Source organism: Rhodamnia argentea, chromosome 2, assembly GCF_020921035.1.
Source record: "Rhodamnia argentea isolate NSW1041297 chromosome 2, ASM2092103v1, whole genome shotgun sequence".
Classification (NCBI taxonomy): Eukaryota; Viridiplantae; Streptophyta; class Magnoliopsida; order Myrtales; family Myrtaceae; genus Rhodamnia; species Rhodamnia argentea.
The window spans coordinates 7084640-7108079 of NC_063151.1; the positions used below are offsets into that span (position 1 = coordinate 7084640).

At 38.0% G+C, this 23440-nt stretch overlaps 1 pseudogene; it reads left to right on the forward strand.

Moving 5' to 3' along the window:
• Window positions 1-2904: 2904 nt before the first annotated feature.
• On the forward strand, window positions 2905-8794 carry LOC115755071 (annotated as a pseudogene).
• Window positions 8795-23440: the final 14646 nt, after the last annotated feature.

Here is a 23440-nt window from a genome sequence, read left to right on the forward strand (position 1 = left end):
TTTTTTATCTGAAAGTAACAAATTCGTTCGATGATCAAATTGAATTGATTGAAAATGATGAGAATTTTTTGGCGAATAAAATCTGAAATTTTCAGCTCACTCCCTGTCTTGGCATAATTGCACTTTGTGGATGATTTTTTTTTCTATTGTTGTGATAATTATCTCTTGTACATTGATTGGTCGAGATAGCCAAACCATCCAAACAATAACCATGACTCACGAATCATTCAAGCTACCTATGTGCCCGTTTAAAGCCCCCGCTAACCCCTTCAAATGAACATCTACTATCCATAAGCTGTCTCATCCAATGGGCCTCAGACTCCACCGATCGAACATCAATCGTACCTCATCAAACCAAAATACGGAACATGTGAGCAACCTTAGGACCTCTTACGCCCATAACCAACCATTTCAAAGCCTTTTGTGCACGATCCATCAATATCCGTCACCCATCGCGACGATCAACCAACGAATTCGACTAATTCAACACTCAAGAACATCTATTACGCCAACAAACACAACATGCAAAGAAGAATTGATGAGCCAAAAGGTGATGGGCTAGAAATTCTGCTCGTCTCGAAAGCCTACGCACAAAACGACCACACGACAAGTCGCTGCCGCACCACTCCTCAAGCCTTCATCCTCCTTCCCCTGGGCATGGGCACGAGGAAGAGCCGACGAGAGGGAGAGACCATGAGCGGGAGCGAGAGAGACAAGAAGGTGAGGGAGTCGTCGCGGCAAGAGGGAAAGGGAAGAGAGAGCGGGCGAGAGACAGAGAGTAAGAGAGGAGAGAGATCATCTTGGGCTCTTGGGGAAAAATGGTGAAGGGAGAGAGAGAGAAGAGCCTATTTATAGAGGCGGGCTTTTAATACATGCAAGACACTTGTCCCTCATGGGGAAGAGGGGGCTGCCACTTGTCCTCATGGCCACTAGGTGGCAAATTCACAGGACATTGTAATTCTCCATATAAATAAGCCGGATAGGACCGAGACCAACTATAGGCATCCTCGTACATCCGACGATAAAACTTTCGCGCGATCGATCAAAGTCCCCATTAATACATCGCACTAGAGCTTATTACTGCCCTGATCACGTTCACTCTAAATACAAGCCCCGATTATTACTATTCCGCTTATAAATTCCCTCTGACTGAAAATCAGGTTGTTGTAATTTAGTTCACCTCAAAAGCCACCAATCAACACTGGAGACCCTCCACAACACAACGGAATCGGCGGCGATGCTGGAATAAAAACGAGTGACATTTATTCCTTTTTTTTCCCTCGAATAAGCATACACATTTTATCTTCTGAGTTCACAATGTATACTTATTTTACATTGATATACACAAATTATCCCCAACTTTTTTCTGTAATTTTTCAGAACACCACACATTTCACCTTAGAAGCCACCGATTCACAGCGGAGACCCTCCACAGCACAATGTAACCCGCGGCGACGCTAGAACAAAAATAAGAGACGTGAATAAGAATGACGGTCTTCCTTGGGCTTCAAGCGATGATGTGGGCATTGGTGAAGTCATCATTTGCAATAGAAGTGATCGGGGGCAATAACAACGAGCATATGAGGGAAGAAGCAGCCAAGAATCACAATCTTCGGATCATAGATGACGCTTGAAACTCGAGGATTTTTGTGTTTGCTATAGAGTTAGATAAACTCTTACATTGGTTTAAGGAATGCTCGTTCATGAATTTCAAGTACGTGTGATGTCTCCATTTGAACATTGCTTTGCGTAGAGACTTTGATCAGGTCCTTGCAGTACATTTTCCATCGATGTTTTGTCAAAGCAACGTGTGTTTTTAAAGAGATTGGGCCTGCAACGGATGAACCAAAGTTTTCGCGTTTGGTAATACAAATGCTCAAAGCTACAGGCAAATTGAGACAAAGCTGTGGGCTTTTAACATCCCGAAATTTGTTACTTTAAGGGGTTTAGACTTTAATTAATGTTTTTCTTCTAACTTTGGCCTCACTAAACGATCTAAATTCCAACTTTATCCTCACGCTCAAAAGCAGAACAAATTTGATAAGCAGACGAGGGCATCATAGCTCGAATCTAAGCTGCGGCCATCGCATGAGGTCGCGCAAACTCGGCGTTGTCTCGCCTCGCCTCGCCACGCCTCACTTGTGATCCGCACCTTGCTTTGGGTGGCTTGGATCGCCTCACCTCCCTCTCCTCTCCTCCAGTTGACACGAGCGTCGCTCAACTTGCTAAGGTCTGGAGGCCTCTGGTTGATAGTCCGAGCTCCATTTCCCCCCCACCACAATAGTTTCTGGCACTAACCCCATCTTCTCTCTCTATATATATCAAGATTTTACTTCATTTTGAGGTCGGTTTACAAAATATACAAAAGGTAATCATCCGGCAACTATTTGCTTTTTTCAATAATACCCTGAGTAAAAAAAACTATCTAGATGAAAAGTCACTTCTTCCAAATTCTCTTGGACATAATTTGTCGTGATATTACGAATATATTTCTTTTAGACATAAAAAAAAAGGGCCATGAACTTGTGATGCAATATAATAAAAATCGGTTACATGATAAAAAAGAGTAACATAATTATATCATTATCATGCTTTTTGTCTATCGGTTTCACATAAAAACATATACAATCATTAGATAAAATCTTCAAATAAGAACTAAAAAGGAGTAACATAGTTATATTTTACTTTCAGCCTGTCGATTTCATATAAAAACACGTGCCGTCATTCATCATTGGACAAAGCCTTTTTTAAACGGAAACTACCGATGCTAAGTGCTAACAAGATCAAGGAATCCAAGCAGCAAAACAAATTGGTCACACTATTGGCGGTGACGATGTTTTACGTGACGAGCATGTGACCCAAGCAAAACCCCCCTTCACAAAATATCTCCGCGTCCGCCCCCACCCGGGAGCCACAGGTATTGCTACCCATAACGTAGCGGCGACGGGAACGTGTGCGCACTACGCACCCCTGACGCATCCTTCTCACGACCACTCCCGTGTGTCTCTCGTCTATCATCATCAGTGCCTATCTTCTCCATCTGCTCCGCAACTCGCTTGTATCTGCGATTCGATTCTTATCTAGTCTCAGCTCTAGCGACGGTACTCGATTCAAACCTCCTCCTTCGTGAATTCTCAGCATAGTCGAATCAAGCCGAAGTAGTATCGTTCTCGTGTGGAGACTCGGATTCGAAATCGAAGCCCTAAAATTGGCAGCCGTCCGCTTGTTCCGGAGTCGGAGTCGGAGTCGATACTCGAAACTTCAGTCGCAAGGGCTCGGAGGCTTCTTCAGATCAGTTCTTTAGTTTCTTTGCTGTTTCGGCTGCGAGAACATCATCAGAACCGTAGAATTTGTAGTTGGCTCGGTCAAAACAAGGGCCCAAGTCTCTTCCTCTCTCTCTTTCTCTCCTTGACAATACTTTAGACTTCATTTCCTGCGATTGAGAAAGAGTGGGCACTCGGGTGTTATCGAAGTGAGTTCGTTTCTGATTGATCGAACCCTTATTTTGTCTGCGCTTCGCTGTATGAATAGTGTGTAACTGAGAAATTGGATCGTAGTCTTCAATCTCTTCAGTAAATGTCCGTGGAGAGATCATTTGAAGCATGGGAAGAGGTGCAGCGGCACGGTCAGGACTTAGCCGACCGTCTCGCGCAGGGTTTCACGGGCCTAATCCAATCCCATATGACTCCTCCTTCATTTTCATGGCCAAACCCCCAGCAAACCAAGCTCTTCGACCTGGAAATACTGCCCCCACAAAAGTTTTGTAATGGCCGACTTCAAATTAGCGACCGAGAAGTTCAATTCTCCTGGAATCGAGGGTGTTTCTGCAATTTTCAACATTGGCAATAGAATCGGGCAAGCTGGGTTAGATTTCGGAAATTGCTTGAATGGGTTTTTGCAGCAGTTTTTCCGGAGCTTGCCTGTGCCCTTCCGACAGGATGACCATGCGACCGTGGCCTCGATTCATGCTGATTTGGGAATTAGAAGGGAGAGAGGTGATTTGAGTGTTAGTTTACAGGAAGAGGTGGGTGCATTGAGCGAACGATTGAGGGATTTTGGGTTTGCAGAGAATGATGGGGGAGTTGAGGGATCAGCAGATGAGGAAGTCACTGGTTTTAATAATCTCAGAGCTGCGGGGCATCTTGGTAGACCTCAGGTTATTTTTTCACTCACCTATACGTGCTATTGAATCTTTATAAATCCGTTCATGTTCATGCTATTCAGTAGGGATGTATTACTATGTTTCTTCGAGAACAGCTCTGGTAGAGGAAATTTCAGATATCTTTGTTGTGGAGTGGAGGAAGAGACAAGTAAAAAAGATTTGTTGTTGGAGATAGCTTGTCGTATTATGTTTTGGCTGCATGACTTCGAGAAAGTGGCGCTGTCAGCAGCACTTTCATCCCTTTTCTTCTTCGTTGATAAGCCTTGATTGACATGTTGGTCGCTGCGAGATGCTAAAATAGCTTTTTTTGTTGATTTCTGAGAGATGCTAAACTAGGTTGATGCTGGTTGCAGTGAGATGCGAATAGTATATTTGCTGGTTGCTGTGAGCTGCTATAGTTTGTTTGTTGGTTGCTTGAGATCCTAAATTTATTATTTTCCACCAGTCTGTGAAAGGGAATACATGCATTCCTCTAATCAGCTGTCTGCCTTTCTTTTCAATAAATAGATTCTTCCAAATCCTGCGGTAGAGCGTCTAGCAGCTGTTACCCTATTATGTTTGAAAGTTGTGAAAGCTTTTCCTTTTCCATATCTGTAAAATTTCCTTTATTGCCTTTGTCTTTGAACCTTATGATTATGGCAGACTTCCTATTGGCACTTGCTGTTAACATCTCCCATTTTGGCAAAGAAGATATGTATCATAGCAACTATTGGACTTCTTTGGAAGTCTTGGAAGTGGCACTTTTATTTTTGTTTCATCAAGATGATTTGACATATATTATGGTATAATTAATGTTGGATGAACAAGTTTGGGTATGTGATTATTGTGTTAAGCTAGAGCGAGTACCTGCAGAAGTTTTTCATAATTAGGAGAATTAAGAAGATTGATATAAAGGATTGAGCTTGTGTCCAAGCAAGACACTGGGAACTGAAGAAGAAACTTTAATCTCTGTGGGTTCTTCTAATGCTAAGAATTTGGTAAGGCTAGAAATCATGTCTATCCAGTGGTCATGGCGATTCTTATGTACCTGTGTATAACTATAGTCTGAATGCTTTGTTTCTGTATCGTTGAATAGACCTCAGATTGCATGTTTTAAGGCACTTACACAGGCATCACACTTATTCAAATGCAGGGAACAGTGAATATTACATCAACTTATGATAGCCGGACGCGTGATGTAGAGAGTTCTTTGGTTGCACGGGGGGATTTGTGGAGAGTGGAGGCTTCACAGGGGAGTTCCACATCAGGGAGCGATAGTTCATCTCTTTTCCTTGTACAGCTCGGACCAGTACTCTTTGTTCGTGATTCTACACTACTGCTGCCCATTCATTTAGCAAAGCAACACTTGCTTTGGTATGGTTATGATAGGAAGGTATGAATAGGATTCTATTGCAACTTGCCCATGTCCCAACATGTAAAAGAAAGAAACAGGGAAAAGTGTCTTCACGTGCCTCGAGAATTGGCCATATTTGCTCAAATGCTACTGACCAAACTAAAATAAAAGTTTGTCAAGCTTTTTTCCTGATATTTATCTGGTTAAGGCAACTTTTGTTGTTTATCCATTAAGGGGGGTGGGAACCCCCCGAAAGGAGGGAAAAGGGTTTCCAAATTTTTGGGACCTTTTAAAAAAGGAGAACTTTTTGGGGAAAAAAAAAAAAAAAAAAAAATTTTTTTTTTTTTTTCACTTCTTTTATAAATTTTAAACAAATTTTTTAAAAAAAAAAAAAAACTTTTTACACCCCCCCCTTCCTCCCCCCCCCCCCCCCCCTTTAAAAAAAAAAATTTTTTTAAAATTTATTAAAATTTTTTTTTTTTTTTTAAAAAACTTTTTTCTTAAAAAAAAATAAAAAAAAAAAAAAAAAAAAAAAAAAAAAAAATTTTTAAAAAAATAAGATGTTGGATTAAGATGTGCTATGCAAGTGTGGTTTGACTGCAATGTAGTATTCTCGTAGTCAATATTGTTGGCTGCAATATGACTTAACCCCTGAGAATTTAGTGTCTTATAATGACACATGCATAAGAGCCCTGATTTTTACCACCATTTTATAAAATAGCACAGATTGGTACGAAATGCTATTATTTCTCTCTGTTTCCTGATCCAAGATATTGCACTTAGAACTTACTGAAGAATAACCTAAGATTCTTCTGTAGTATAGTAACTTAAAATTTTATGAGGTGGTAATTTGATGGAATTTTGCCAATTTGGATGTGTTCAGATGTATTTCGGAGTGCAGAATGTCCTGTCGTTTTCATTGTATACATTTCAAATGTTTATAATTTGTAATCGACACAGGCCGACATAACATGGGATGCCGCGTTTTCTCTCTGCTATTCTTAACTGTCAAGCAGTCAATTATTTTATTTTTTAATTATCTGTTCTCATCTAACGTTTTTTTCATTGTTAGAATGGGATCCATTCCCTTTGTCCTGCCATTTGGTCAAAGCATCGGAGGTGGCTCTTGATGTCAATGCTCTGCCTTAATCCTCTAGCTTGTGTAAGTTTATTACTATTTTAAACTATGGGTATTACCCCAAAAAATGGGTTTGATAATTAGGAAGTCTATTTCGACAACCCACACCACCACCCCCCCCCCCAAAAAAAAAAAAAAAAGGGAAGTCTATGATTTGCATCCTTCAATGTGTTTTGAGGACCTCTTAAGTTGGTGATTGAAGGTCAATTAGGTTGGGTTGATGGTGTACATGTATGTTCTCAGGAGTATTCCTGTTTTAAGGCTTATGCCCGGTACATTGGGTAATCATACAGGATCACGATGCCAAGAACCTATGCTATTTGTCTACAAGAACTCTCCCTCCCCCTCCCGCTCTCTTTCCCAGATGTGCACCTTACCAATATATACAAATATATACATATGTGCATTTTAGTGTGGCTAATTCTAGTCTCTCACTGCCATCTCCTGGTGCAGTCATTCTTGGATTTGCAATTTCCAAATGGCCAGCTCACCTATGTATCTGGTGAGGGGCTGACAACAAGTGCTTTTGTACCTGTTTGTGGCGGACTTCTTCAGGCTGAGGGTCAATACCCAGGAGAGATGAGATTCAGCTTCTCTTGTAAGGTGCATATTGGTAAAAGAGTAAAGAAGAATATTTAGAGCTGTTTATGGTGGTTGCAGTTGTTTCCCATCTTTGTGGTTGAACTACCTATACTACGGATTCAATTGCATGTTGTTGTTCATGATACATTTCTTGGAATGACAGAACAAATGGGGTACGCGTGTCACACCAATGGTTCAATGGCCTGATAAATCCTTTAGTTTGGGTCTTGCACAATCCTTGGCTTGGCAAAGATCTGGAATCATGTACAGGCCAACCATTCAGCTCAGGTGAGATTACCACCATTGTACCGGAGAAGCATTTCTTGTTCAAGTATTACATTCTTCAATTATTATCGAATTTGGCTTTAAATCCTGAGGGGTCTTTTAGGTTTCTGTGTTACTCTGTCCATATTCTTCCTTCACTTTTTCCATTTCGACTCCTTCCATTTCTTTGCACATTGGATTCATGACGACATATGGGGTGAAGGCAGCACTCTGGAAAAGCACACTTAATTTGATTAGTTATTTACTGTGATTTGAAATACGGGTAATATTTTCTGCTGCTTCATCTCTATACAAAAACTGACTACTGATGATCCCATCTTCCCATCTTCTGTTTCATCTCATTATTCATGCAAGCCTCATGCTACTCATAAGGGGTCTGTTGATGTATCACGTGTAAACATTAGTTGTATCTGTTTATTTCATGACCCTGAAAAAATCCTATGGAGAACAACTCACCAACTCTGCTACCTTTTACGTAGGAACCATGTGTTTATCACCGACTTTTCTCTCCTAGAGTGTCACTGGACAAGAATTCTCTTTGATCTATTCACGACTAAGCACTTATAGGCTTTTATCTTGCAATGGCCAGTGTGTACCCTACTTTTGGTGGAAGCAATCCAGGTTTGCATGCAGAAGTCATTCATTCGGTGAAGGAGCAGCTAAGTTTAATATGTGGTTGCGCATGTACTGCACATCCTTCAGCGTTTGCGTCCATATCTGTAAGTTTTTCCCTCTTGTAGACCTGAATTTATTCTTTTTAACTAGATGTTATGAGGGATATCATGAAATCTTATTTTGTGCCCTTTGGTATTATAATCAATTGCAGAAGTGCAAATTGATTGTAGTTAGCAGTTAACATTGAAAGATGAGAACACCAGGCCTGCACACATACTACTGTATTCTTTGTGCCTTAGCTTTATGTGACAATGCATGCTGCGAGGAAGAAGATAGATGCACTAAAACGTAAAATTATCTTTCTTCAGAAATGGAACCTCAAATGTAGCCTTTTTAAGTTCTTTCGTGTTAATCTCTCCCTGGGTCTTATGCAGATTGGGAGATCCAAGTGGAATGGGAATGTTGGAAGCTCAGGAGTAGTTGTCAGAGTGGATACGCCGCTCTCCACTGTTGGTAGACCTTCTTTCTCTGTTCAGATAAACAGTGGTGTTGAATTTTGACTGCATCACACCCTTATTTTGCAGTTGGAAGTGTATATAGTGTTATGCATGTTAACACAGGATACCATGTGAATATTTCCCCACTGTTGAGGCAATGGATGAGTTCTTATTTGTCCGCATTTCACATCTCTTGCGCTTTTGGGAGAATGTGATTTGATTACTTCAGGAAGTGGATGATCAATTGATCCCCAGTTCTTTTCCTGAATTTTAGAGATAGCCCTGTTGCTCCATGCGTTACTCTGTTTCTTTGGCACAAATTTTGACATGGTGGGTTCTATATTTTAAGCCATGACACGTAATAACTCTTCCTTTATCATTGAGGACTCGTAGATTATCATTTTGCGAACGCTAAGAACATACTCTAACTATTGTTTTAGTTAATGGCATGCCAAGAATTTGCTCATGTAGGGACTGTCTATCCACCAATCTTATTGCGGGGAAATCCTGTTTGTTTAAAGATTCGTAGCTGAGCCAGAATGGATTCGTAGAATGACACGAGGAAATACTAAAGTGTGACTAACTCTTAAACATGAGAAGTGGGATGTATTTACTTGTAAATGATCATGCGTTATTTAAGGCAAATACTCTGTCAGGTGAGCAAAAGATCTATCATTTGAGCTAATGCAAGCTGAAGGCTGAGCGCTTGCTTTACTCTTTAAGTCATTTTTTCCTCTGCTATTATGCGGGGATGTGATGTTCACGTGGTGCCTTGTTGCCATTGTCTTTACCCTGCCTTGGGCAATAATTAGTCATCTACTGAAGGAAAGAACGAAGACCAACTCTGGAAAATGACGCCATACCGACCCATATGAAAACGGTCTTTCGCCAATTCTACACAATCCTTTTTAAGTAAGGGAGCTGAGATTTGAGCTCAGAGTGATGCGGCGTGTATCTCTGTTATGTCGCCGGTGGACCGGTTGGCGGCTCTTCATCTTGCTACCACAATCACCTTCAGGCAGGAAGTTGGCTCTGGGACATTGATGTGCGTTTTTTTTGGTCGAATGCATTGATGTGGTTGATCACATGTATATTGATGTGTTTTTTGGTGACGTCTGCTGATGACTTGTGACTGATTGGAGAACAACTATGAGAGGAGAGCTCTTGAGAGAGGTGTCTGCGAAGCGGATGGGTTGGCTTTTGAAGTACAGCATATGGTCGAGTCGCTCGAACTTGCTGTGATTCCACCATTTGCAGAAAGAAATTCCGGCCTCACCTTCAAATTACAAGTTCGATCGAATTTAGAACTAGCACTCTTATATCTTCAAAACCCAAGTTATCTACGACTCACCCTGCCTATCGTCGTGAGGGATAATTGCCAAAAAAAAAAGATAGATATTTATTGCAATTGGGTCAATTTAATCTTAAATCCAATTTTTTTTGGTCATTTGAGTCTTAAATTTTTTATAATTGTGTCAATTTAGTCTATTTGACTAATTTTAGTCAATTATAGAGGGATAATTGCCAAAAAAAGTTATAAATTTATTGCAATTGGGTCAATGTAATCTTAAATCCAATTTTTTTTGGTCATTTGAGTCCTAAATCTTTTATAATTGTGTCAATTTAGTCAATTTGGTCAATTTTAATCAAAAATTGCCAATGTGGTGTGGTCAGCATAGATAGTTTTTAATATTCATCAAATTATATATTTATTTATATCATTTTTTTTCCTTTTTTTTTTTTTTTTTCCTCTCTCTCCCTTCTTCCTTTGGCCGGTCGCCAGGGGAGGGCGAGCCTCACCAGTGGCTAGGCGAGCTTGCCAAGGGTGGCAAGATTGGGCCTTGCCAGACAAAAAACTGTACTGTATAGTGGCAATAATGGCGATATTGGAATTTTGGTCTCCTTTTTTTTTTTTTTTTTTTGAGCATTTGAATTTTGATCTCTTCACTTTATTATAAATAGGTAGCGTGGGGGTTATATCAACCTAATCAAGCATTCAATACAGCTTAAGAAACGAGGAACACATAGTAAACACCAACTGAATCCAAGCCCTAACAATATGTACGAAGCTTGCTCTCTGAAGAATGGTCGCCGGTCTCGTCCTTACTTGTGAAAGAAGCTGAAGAAACCTTTCATCCGGAAGAGTAGTACTGTCAATACAAGGAGAACCAACGAAGCTTCCACGATCCCAGTGACTGCTCCAGCCGATAGTCCAGATCTTCCAACATCAAAATCTACATCAAAATCTACAAGCAGGAGAAAAAACAAAAAAGATACCATAGAGTTATATTCGCGAATGCTTCGATGACCACATGAGGAAAGAATAATAGGAGAACGGTACGGTCAGCATCGACTTATTCGGCGTCACCGCATTGGCGGAAATAAGGGGTCCATAGACACCTCTATTAGGAATGGCCGTAGTTCCCCGTCCCTGACCAATATAAATGAATCTCCAAAGCAGTGCCATTCACATAGATGTTAATATATTTTGGAAGCCCCTGTATATGCCCTTCCCAACACCTCCCGCTTCCTCTGCAATAGTAAAATCCTTCAGCACTGGACTGCAGAATTTCAGTAAGGAGAGAAGAACGTGCCCTTGTCGGATTGCTGTGTGCAGCCCGGACAATTTCCCGAGCCTATGCTCAATTATAGCCAAAGTTCAAAAAGGTCAAATCTTGGATGATTCCATCATACATGATGGAGTTGCGAAAACTTCTGGATAGGTACTTTGCATTTGAATCGAATTATTTCTGGTTAAAGAATCTCCCCCTAGTTGCTCTTGAAAAATTAGGACATTCTCTAGAAGAAATGGGGTTCTGCTTCTGGCGACAACATGCTATATGGGATGGTGATCCCACTTATGGAGGTCAAATCAATATGTTTTAAGAAGAGATATTTGAATATCGATCTCATCGAACTCATAAGTATCATACCAAATCCCATCCATTTAATCGCTTATTTCTATTGGTACATCGAAGATACGTCTCCCGAGGCTGCTAAAAGTTTCATCGTCGAAATATTGAATCTCGGCAAAGTGGAGCCGCACTTTGTAACTTCCTTTCGTCATGCAAAGGCCGTAGTATCTGATCGACCAAGGGGAAAGGCGAGCCGTTTGGTAAAACTCCGGGCCCTTCACATTCATAGAAAACGGGTCATTCGCTGTGTAACCAGCCTTATTATTTCCCATGTAAAGCCCGGTGCTGCTGTACGCCCACTTTGCTGGTGAAGAAGAAGAAAACTGATGGCCCGTTCGGACTGGCGTCTTCTTCATATTGATTCCCTTCAAAAGTCATCTGAGCTCCTCCACAATTGACGAACAAGGAATGGTCCGCATGTGTCCGTTGGATGATATTGCATAAGACATGACACGGGATTAAAACTAGCTCCGACAGTTTATGGTCAACAACAATTCAAACATAGCGAAGAACTCACATCGTGCTTTCTCGCTGCAGGGCAAATCCTTGTCCAAAGCACCAGAGCCTGATGGGATAAACCAGAGGTTGTCAGTAGCATGATCTTCACGTGCAATTATCAACCAACCGTATAGCTCTTAGGTCAAAAGAGGCTTACGAGTTGTCTCCGTCGGATGAATAGCTGGGAACCAAATTACTGGGAAGCAAGAAAACGTGTTAGATGATGCGTCCGGAAATGTGGCGACGAGACAAAACTAGAAAATTTCTGCCTCGAGAGAGAGAGCGTGGCTCGACTCACACTTGTGATTGCTGACAAATGTTTGGAGATGAACCGGTGAAATTGTTGTAAGATAAGTCGCTGCAGTTCGCCACTGATGATAATAATCGCACAACATTGAAGAGTAAGATATCAGATGCGAACCCATGAGTCTAATGCTAAGAATTATGAGTTAAATCTTGCAATCTATGACAATCGTATGGAAAACCAAGAACGAAAAACTTGGATATGTTCGAAAGACACTAACAGAAATTGCTTGCTGCTTGATACCCAACTGGGTACTGCTCCAGTGAGGGAGTTGTTTGCCAGGAACCTACATTCACAAATTAAAACTTTTGTAACACTTGTCCAAAGAATTGTTTGGAATCCAACTATATGAGGTGCATATGATACTAATGAGGAAGGAAAGTCAACTACATATTTGCTGAGACATTAGGAGTAGTCAAGAAATTTTGTAATTAGATGTAATCCACAGCATCTCCCACCTCGTCGGGAACTTGACAGGTCAATCTGTCGATGCTCAGATCTCTACCCAAAGGTGAAAAAAAAAGGAGACAGAATCAGATAGTTTTCTCAAGAAAACTTGCAGAAGTTCATGTAATTTGATCTTCAGTTTGAGGCCTATTTTCATTCATGAAACAAATCTCTTCTAAAAAAAATGCAATAATCTGCTGGGACAAGTCCAAAAATCTGCCCGGTGCTTAACACCCGGTCCATTGGACTTCACAAAGAACAGAAGATATATCTTATGATCAAATGAAATATCCACATCATTATAGCAACTTACAATGTTGTCAACCTAGTCCATTCTCCTATGTAATCTGGAATTGAGCCAGTAAGTAAGCAATTTCTCAGAATCCTGAGATGTGAAATACAATAGTTAGTGGTAATTTAGCTATACAATAGAGACACCAGAAACAAATCAATTATTTGTGATATGGAGCTCACAATGTTTTCATGTTCATGCCCTGCAAATCAGGAAAATTTGAGCTTGAACCTTTCAAATCAGATATTCTCCTGGAAGCATGTAAAACCAGTCCACCGCAAAACATTAAGATCTATTCTACCTTTTCTGATAAAACACCAGCTTACAAGATTATAAGAGATAAAAAACAATTGGACAGGATCGAATGCTCACAACTCCGTCGAGTTTGTCAACAAAGCTATGCTTGAAGGAATCGGTCCCTCCTTAGATGTACCTTGCAGGTCCCTGAAAACTTAATGCTGTAACATATGAACATCTTTCAAGTATCTCATATTTGGCCCTAATTGAGAAGGATTGGGATACAAAGAGTCTTTTAATCTCGGTCAAATTCTTGATAAAATCAGGTATCTTTCACTGATAATGTGCTTCCATCTATACGACTGCAAGGGGTCTATAAGTAAAAATCCCTCGCAGGAAATTCAGCATATTAAGGAATGGAAAGTATTATGATGCCGCTTACAAATCTTCTAAGTTCTTCAGATTGGAAAAGGATTCAGGTATTGTTCCCGTGAAACTATTAGCAGACAGAAGGCTGCAAAGAAAAAATTAAAACAGTCAAGGAATTAATTAGGAATACTGAAGGATCAAGCTTCAATGTATAAGTGTACATAACATAGAACAAAGAGCATTGTCATCTTCCCAAACAAAGAGAAACGGCGCTCCAATTCAAGCAGGAAGATTAGAGTCAGATCTTTTATTTCATATTCTCGCAATCAAGAGAGCTAACAAATGATAAAGAAAGGACTTCTGAAATGTGTTATCGCAAAAGTGTGCCAATTAAGGTAATTAACTTACAATCTCCTTAAGTGGCTCAAGTTTCCAATTTTTGGCTCTAGAGCGCCTTCAAGGAGATTGTCCCCTAATACACTAGCGTAGACATAAATTTATCACCGTTAGCTCTAGCACATTCTCAATACGAAGGTATATGATTTATAGCAAGTCTTACAGCTCCTCCAACGTGCTGATGTTGCCAATTTCCTTGGGAATACCAGTTATGCGATTTCCAAGTGCTAATCTGAAGCACCAAATTGAAAACAAAATTGTGCTTCTTTATTTAAGAACTCCTAATTAAATTGCAATAATGACATCCGATGTATGATAAGACTAGCTTACGGAATTTTAAGTGGTATATGAGTAAGAGTTGTGGGGAGCATTCTACTGATGTAGTTAAGAGTGAGGTCTTTGCTTGCAAAGAATGATGACTTTAGAACTTTTACAATTCTCAAGCGATAGGGGAATCGAGTTGCTTTACAAAGCTTGCAAACTATGGCTTTGTAACTAATTATCCATGAGTAACGTAGTACTAGTTCTTTCATTCGCAAATTTACTTCATGTGCATTATTCACTAGCTTCTTAACACGTGCAATAATCTTGCATAGTGTGGCTTTGTAACTAATTTTCTATGAGTAACATAGTGCTAGTTCTTTCATGTGTATGGGTTGTTCTGGGATCAAAACATGAGCGAAGTAGAAGTAGAAGAGGTTGAGAAAAGGGGAAATAAACCAAATGAACTTGTGTCCAAAATGAACATGTGTAGTCTTGCTTTTCCAAAAGTTTGTGCACATACATTTTGGACACAAGGCATGCTCACACACCAAGATTGTGGTGCATAGGTTACCAGTCATGCTAGAATTCTCAGCAGTAAAGAAAAAACTTCGAAGAAGTCGTCCATAATGGAGTCTAAAAGTAAAAATCATAAAAAAAAAAAAGGCCAAATTTATCGTCGTCAACACTTATCCAATCTGGCTCTCTAATGTTGTACTAGTGCCCAAGAAAGATAGTCAGGTAAGGGTTGGACTACCCTGACCAATCAATGTATAAGTGTACATAAGATAGAACAAAGAGCATTGTCATCTTCCCAAACAAAGAGAAACTTCGCTCCAATTCAAGCAGGAAGATTAGAGTCAGATCTTTTATTTCATATTCTCACAATCAAGAGAGCTCACAAATGATAAGAAAGGACTTTTGAAATGTGTTATCCTGGCAAAAGTGTGCCAATTAAGGTAATTTACTTACAGTCTCCTTAAGCGGCTCAAGTTTCCAATTTTTGGCTCAAGAGTGCCTTCAAGCAGATTGTCCTTTAATACACTAGCATAGACATAAACACTCATACCCAATACGAAGGTACATGATTTATAGCAAGTCTTATAGCTCCTCCAGCGTGCTGGTGTTGCCAATTTCCTTGGGAATACCAGTTATGCGATTTCCAAGTGCTAACCTAAAGCACCAAAGTGAAAACAAAATTGTGCTTCTTTATTTAAGAACTCCTAATTAAATTGCGATGATGATATATGATATATGATAAGATTAGCTTATAGAATAATAAGTTGTATATGAGTAAGAGTTGTGGGGAGCGTTCCACTAATGCAGTTAAGAGTGAGGTCTCTGCTTGCAAATAATGATGACTTTAGAACTTTTACAATTCTCAAGCGATAGGGGAATCGAGTTGCTTTACAAAGCTTGCAAAGTGCGGCTTTGAAACTAATTATTATGAGTAACATAGTACTAGTTCTTTCATTCGCAAACTTACTTTGCATTGTTCACTAGCTTCCTAACACATGCAATAGTTGTGCAAAGTGTGGGTTCGTAACTAATTATCTATGAGTAACGTAGTACTAGTTCTTCCATGTGTATGGGTTGTTTTGGGATCAAAACATGAGCGAAGTAGAAGTAGAAGTAGAAGTAGAAGTAGAAGTAGAAGAGGTTGAGAAAAGGGGAAATAGACCAAATGAACTTGTGTCCAAAATGAACATGTGTAGTCTTGCTTTTCCAAAAGTCATGCTCACACACCAAGATTGTGGCGCATAAGTTACTAGTCATGTCAAAATTCTCACCGGTAAAGAAAAAACTCCGAAGAAGTTGTCCAAAAGGAGTCTAAAAGTGAAAATCATCGAACAAAAAAAGGCCAAATTCATCGTCGTCAGCACACCAATCTGTCTCTCTAATGTTGTGCCGGTGCCCAAGAAAGATGGTCGGGTAAGGGTTGGACTATCGAAACTTAAATCGGGTGAGCCTCAAAGAAGATTTCCCCCTGTTTTTCCATAATGAAATGAAACGAATCCCGAATACAAATGCAATTGATTACAAGGAAAACATGCCCAGGAACATAAATGAATCACTAATCGTGAAGGCTATGTCATGCAAGGAACGTACCTTGATTTTCATAGATTAAGAGTTCATTGCAACTTTGAGAAATCGTTCATCCCGTTATCACGTTTGGAAGAGGAAAAGGACAAGCGTCGTATTTTTCTCTACTAACCTTTTTGTAGAATGAACGTACATCGGAAAAAACGAGATTCTTTTATCACGTCAAGAGTAGTAAGGCAGTTAACTCTTGTGGGTAATGGGCTAGTTAAGCCCAACATGGGCGGCCCATGGCCCAATCATATGCCCAATACATAATGTTTTAGGGCTTTTGCTTTTGCTTTTTGTTTTCCCCTCTGCGTCAAGAAGGTTATATTAATCGAGCACGTGCATAGCACCTGTGAATGAAAGAACTAGTACTACGTCATAGAAAATTAATTACAAAGCCGCACTTTACACGATTATTTGCACGCGTTAAGAAGCTAGTGAACAATCACGTGAGGTAAGCTTGCAAACGAAAGAACTAGTACTATGTTACTCATAGAAAATTAGTTACAAAGCCGCACTTTGCACGATTATTGTACGTGTTAAGAATCTAGTGATTCGACCAAAAAGAAAAAAGAAGCTAGTGAAAAATGCAACTGAAGTAAGCTTACGAACGAAAGGATTAGTGCTGTGTTACTCATAGAGAATTAGTTACAAAGCCGCACTTTGCATGATTATTGCATGTGTTAAGAAGCTAGTGAACAATGCACAAGAAGCAAGCTTATAAAAGAACTACTACTAATTTTTTTTTTGTCATAACTATACTACATTACTCATAGATAATTAGTTACAAAGCCGCACTTTGCAAGCTTTGCAAAGCAACTCGATTTCCTTTACTTTTTCTTCTTCGTGCTACCATAAAATTAAGTCCTCTCAGCTGGCTGTGAAACAAAGAAGAATAGGTAAATTGCAATTGATGCACGTGAAAGAAGGATACCGAGAGAGAAAAAAAAAACATTGGTTCATGCGTACATACATTCTCGGGACATGGCAAACAGTGCCGCTAACGAAGGAACAGTTACAAGTCACATTGCTTGTCATTCTTGAAGGCAAGTTCGTCGCGTTTAGACCTATACCCTATGTTCTGCTTATATTTCGTCTTTTGGTGATTGTTCTTAGTACATCAACTGCAAGCACAAAACAGAAGTTGAAAATCAGTAGTAGTATCCATTGATGGAGATATAAAAGAGACTTGGAAGGAACAACTGAAACAAGTACGCTAGCAGGTGCTTATGACTCGATTTAAGTCTTGAGTTGTTTGAAGTCTCAAATACTCGTTTGAGTTGAATTTGACCCCCGGTAATACTAGACTCCAGGCATACAAGCTCTTGTAAGTACTTATTTTATGTGATTTGTTTTGTGCATAAGAACAAAATGATTGCTAACAAAATAATTTGGGGTAAATTCACGTGTACTAGTTCGTAATTTTTCGTGATAAAAAAATAGTTTGGGATAAATTTTTCACAGGTGTACTAATTTGGAGTTTTTCGTGATATTCACCTTTTTTTTTTTTTTGGGTGCAAATATCTTGTCTTTTGTCGAGTCAAATCATTTTCGAGTTCTACCCTCGGAAAGAGATGAGTCGTTGAGCCACTGAAGAACGTCTCCATCTCACTCTTCTCCAACAGCTACCAAGTCAAGTATAGATGCATCATATTTACTTCATTCAATTAAAACAAAGTGCTTACACGAGCTGCGCAGCTGATAAAGATAAGAGTCATTTCAGTATAAAATGTCGATAGCCCACAATAGAGTCCGGATAGTGCAAGATAAGGTATAGTTATCAGTGATCATGACAGAGTACTCAACATTGCGAAGAGGAAAAAAAAAGGGCTGAGAAATGTGATAAGAAGATCCCAACTTTATAGTTCAATTTGCAGACCTCAACAGAGAAGAGACGGAGACAGATTCAGGATAGGGCCAAAAAAATGAAATTAACTGCCATCATAGGGAAAGCTTCTGTCGTGCTCGCGTACTTCATCTTCTGGCAAGAGTAGAGCATCCCGCACAGCAAATCATGACAAGAACGATGCTGGCAACCCCTCTGAAGCTGCCGCCCCCATCCTTTCCCGGGCGCCTACCAAAACTCCGACCACCCTTCGCAAGCGCAAAACGACATGAAACATCGTAAAGAGACGGGTAATTATGTCACTTTATTTTCTCAATATATGCATGAATTTGTTTGGGATAAATTTATCATAAATGTATCAGTTTGAAATTTTTAGTAGTAAAAAAAAAATAGTTTAGGTAAATTTTTCACATGTACACCGGTTTATGTTTTTTCGTGGTATAAACTTTTAAAAATAAATATAAGAAAGATCAATATTGGATGCATATATATTTATAAATAATCAAATTGGAAAAAGATGAAGAAATACATGATATGTGTGGGTCATGGGTTTCTCATGGTTAGGTCGAAGAAAGTGTTAGCTTTAGAGAAATAGATCATGGAATGAATAACTATAATTAGACACAAGACCGGTATAAATATACATACAAGAAATGGTATAAATGTAAATACATACATTGAAGGGAAAATCCTAATCCTAATATATACAACATATCCAACAGAAAGAACATGAGTTTCAAAATATAAGATGGGTCATCAGGCTCTTCGTTTCGTATTTATGTGACGAAACTCTTTATCTTACCTGTCTAATAAGATGATTTTCCCGCATTTGAAGCATCCTGCATGTGTTCCCATTGGTATCTGAATGAACTCTCAACCGCGGTAATGCATGTAGTGGTGTACTCATAGTTGAAATGTGAAAGGACCACCTTGCAGGCACCATGCAGCGTGAAAGACCGACATCTTGTTTTGTAAATTATGTCTTGAATTTGAGTCAATACACGACACCTGACTCGTACACGCAACATTCATTGATACGCTGAAATAGGGAAACACGTCCGTGGAGCATTCGGGCTCCGTTCGTTTCACGAATAAGGTGTTTTTGAAAAATGCTTTTCAAAGATGTCATTTTTCAAGAAAATGACAATATTTTTTAGTGTTCGGCCGAAGCCTGAAAATGAACTAGAAAATATTTTCCGTCGTTCGGTATGAAAAATCATATTTGATTTTTTTCCATGCACTCATTTAAAAAAATTTATTTTTTTAATTTGTATTTCTATTTATTTTTTATTTTTTATTTTTTAAATTCAATTTTTTATTGTTTTTATTTGCCTTCTTCTTTGGCCAATCACCGGTCAGCGACCAGAGGAAGAAAGAAAATAAAATAATAAAAATACTAGAAAAAAAAAAAAATTGTAAATAAAAATAAAAAAAGAAAAAAATTAATGCAAAGGAAAAGGAATGTGAAAAATTGAGGGAGGAAAGATGAGGGAAAATATTACCCTCTTTTCAAAAAGAGAAAATCATTTTTCCTACTATTTTTTTCCATGGATAGAAAATATTTTTCTTGACTCATTTATATTCAGTGAATCGAATATTGAAAAATGAAGAAAATATGTTCCTAAAAGTTATTTTCGCTAAACAAACAAAGCATTTATGAGAAATAATTATTTAGCCTTAGTAATTCTTTTCATGGCCAAACGTGCAGCATTTAATGAAGACAAACCTTTTCTTCTTTTATTTATAAGTTGTTGAGACCTAAAATTAGAAAATTCCATGTTAATGGATTACTAAGTTAATTAAGTGAATTAACTAACCTAGTTTGATCTTTCCCAAGCTCTACCAATTCGCAACTTAGATTCAAGGTTTAAATGCAAAAGATTTTCATTGGAAGTCTCCACTAATCATTTTTTGCTAAGTCGATTAGAAACCTAAGTAAATTAGTAGGAGAACTAAATCATTTCTATGAACCAGAGATTAATAGTCCGAAAATTTGATTACGCTAGATTACTCTAACGTCCTTTCGGTACCATTTTATTTCATGAAAAAATCATTTGAGAAGGCAATATTAATTGATTTTAACCTAACTCACTAACAAAGGTTTCCATGCGGATATACAATCTATTAAATGAACATCCGGAAATAATATAATCAAAGGAGCATACGCTACACAAATTTTTTTTTTTTTTTTTATATGAATGCACGAAAGACTATACTATATGCAATGCATGAAATTATTCTAGGATGTAATGACATGAATTAAATGTAAGACTAATTTAAACGTGCGCATGAAAACTAACTTCGTGACATGTGAATTAATTAAAGTTCTCAACATGCAATTTTAAACTAATGTACAAAATTACACTATAGTTTAAGTAAATTGACTACATGATGTTCGAATCAATTAAAGTAACCTAATCATATAATTCTAAGTGTAATGCAAACTAACATGCACCCAATATGACATGGTATGAGATGACAAGGCAAGGATGAAATGGCAAAGATGATGTGGCAAAGATGAATGACATGGCAAGCATGACTATTTTTATTTTCGGATTTATTTATTTCCTAAAATAGAACTATGTCAAAACAATATTTATCTTGCATACCTTAGAGTTTAAATTGACCTAAACCCTAATATATTAAAGATAGATTATATTAAACATGAAATTCTATTTAAACATGCAATTTCTATTCTAAAATGCAATCTAACCTAAATATTTTACAAGAAGGATTAGATATGCAATTATCTACATAATGCTATTTTTAAAAGATGCAATTTTCAAATATGGAAAGTGAATGAATGCAAATTTTTTTTTAGCATTTTTTCAAGATCACATCATGCAATGGATATTTTCTTAAAAATTACAATCAACCAATTCAAATCAAATTACGAAAGTGAATATGACAATCAATTCAATCAAGAAAGTGGATATATCAATCAATTTTTGAAAAATTTCGCGAATATTTGAATCCAATCTTTAATTCGTAATCTTTCAATTAATGATCGAACTCAAATCCTTGCCTAATTGAATATTCCATCAATAATTCTAAAGATGGACTTTATCGATCGTATGACAAGTTGCGGATTAGGAATGAAATTTTCCTAATTAACCAGTGTTTTGAAAAAATATCCACTTTGATGTAAATATGCAAGATATGCAAAATATGACAAGATATGTCCAAAATGGGCAAGTGAAAATCCGAATCGAGATAGGAAACTTACATGGTTCTTCAAGATTGAACATTCCTAATTTGACTTGCACGGAACTTTGAGACAAAGCAAAGGACTTCGGACGAGCTCGGATTGGGATACGCATGGCTAGGACTTGGACCGCAGTTGCAACGAGACTCCTCGGGGTTGATCAAGATATTCACAAAAAACTTCAAACTGGTACATTATGACAAATTTAACTCATAATAATTTTTATATCATTAAAAAAAAAACCCAAACTAGCACATCTGTAAAGAATTTACCTCGAACTAATTTGTTGACCATCCAAAAATTTCAAATTGGTACATTTATGACAAATTTTTCCTTCATTATTTTTCCTCAATGCGGATTAATACTATGAAAAATCCCAAATCGATACACTGATGACAAACTATGAGTGAAAATTCCAAACCGGTACATCCGTCAATTGTTACGTGTCATCCGACTTAGCAATTTGACGGTTAAATTTAACGAAAACTACGGATGGTAAATTTGTCACAGATATATTAATTTGAAATATTTGGTGATCAAAAGATTAGTTTGAGGTAAACTTAAACAATGATTTCACCAACAATCCAAAAATATCTTTAGAGTTTACTTTTTGGTCTACTACTGAAGTCAACTCTCAGTCAACTTTTTTCAAAAATTTAAAAAAAAATGAAAAATCGTTATTCACTTCCTGTCGGCTTAATTAGACTTCTAATTCGTCAATTTTGCAAAAATCAATCGAGAATTGACTTTTCGGCCGTACCAAAAATTTCGATCCGCCAAATTTAAAATTTCATCGACTTCTAGTCCTTTTTTAGGGTGATTTCCTTCACGACATTTGATCCAGTGGTTGCAACGCATTGAATTTTCAAGCCAATTTCGAAAGATCAAGCTGAAGACATGTCGGCCCATTTTTGGGCGCCAATCAGGGGTCCCAATTGGTCCTTCATGAGCAATGCCAATTAGCCCATTTCAAATCCCATTGAGCCTCCGACCAAAAAAGAAAATTCCCATTGAGCCGAACAAGCTCAATTTCAATATCAATTTTTGCAAAATCAGAGCAATGTAGCATAATTTGACCAAATTGATGAATTACGGTTCGATGTAACCTCTGCTAGTAACTTCTTTAGTAGCCTCCGTTGATAACTATTGATTGTAGACTTTAAATAGGCATACCTTACTCTTTGGAGACTCCTAGACAAATCAAACAAATTTATCATCTTTATCTTTATTTTCTGCACCACACTTTACTTTCTTTAGCTATAATTTTTGGATTCACATCATCGATTAAATTTCGGCGTGTTTCTCTATCATGAATATTGCATCGTCAATTAAATTCCGACGGTGTTTATCTACGTTTGGTTTGTTTGTAACGATTGTACTTCCCAATCCTTGTATTGTGTTTGTATAATCTTGTCTAAAGTAAAGCTATTAATTTATGTACTCATCTGGATATTTCCGGTCCGGAGTTGGTGGAGAACTCGGTCTCCTTCAATTTAAAAACCTAAGAACTACTTTCGGTGAATGATATTTCTCACTAGAGAAATTCCGGCGAAATAGGGGTATTTAAAGTAAAATCAAATTCTCCATTTTGTTGTGAAAAGAGATTAATCTATTAAAGACATTAATTTTTCTTGTTCAGATTATTGGTAAACTATCAATTTCGTTATGAAGCAGAAAAACTATCAAATTTTCTTTTACAAAACTAGTTCATTTTTCAATGAATTCATAAGTAGTTTTTCCTACGTAAGTACATATTTTTAAATGTTACTTTATTTTTTGCTAAACCAATAATGCTTAAATCAATTTATTTTCGTATTGCCTAATACAGTATGAAGGTAAATATTTACTGCTATTATCAAATGTATTTAATAGTTTTCAATTTTCATTGTGGATATTTTTCTTTTCCTGGATACGTGTTTAATTTGAAAAACCAGAAACTCCCAATAAGAATGGGAATTTTGAAAACATGT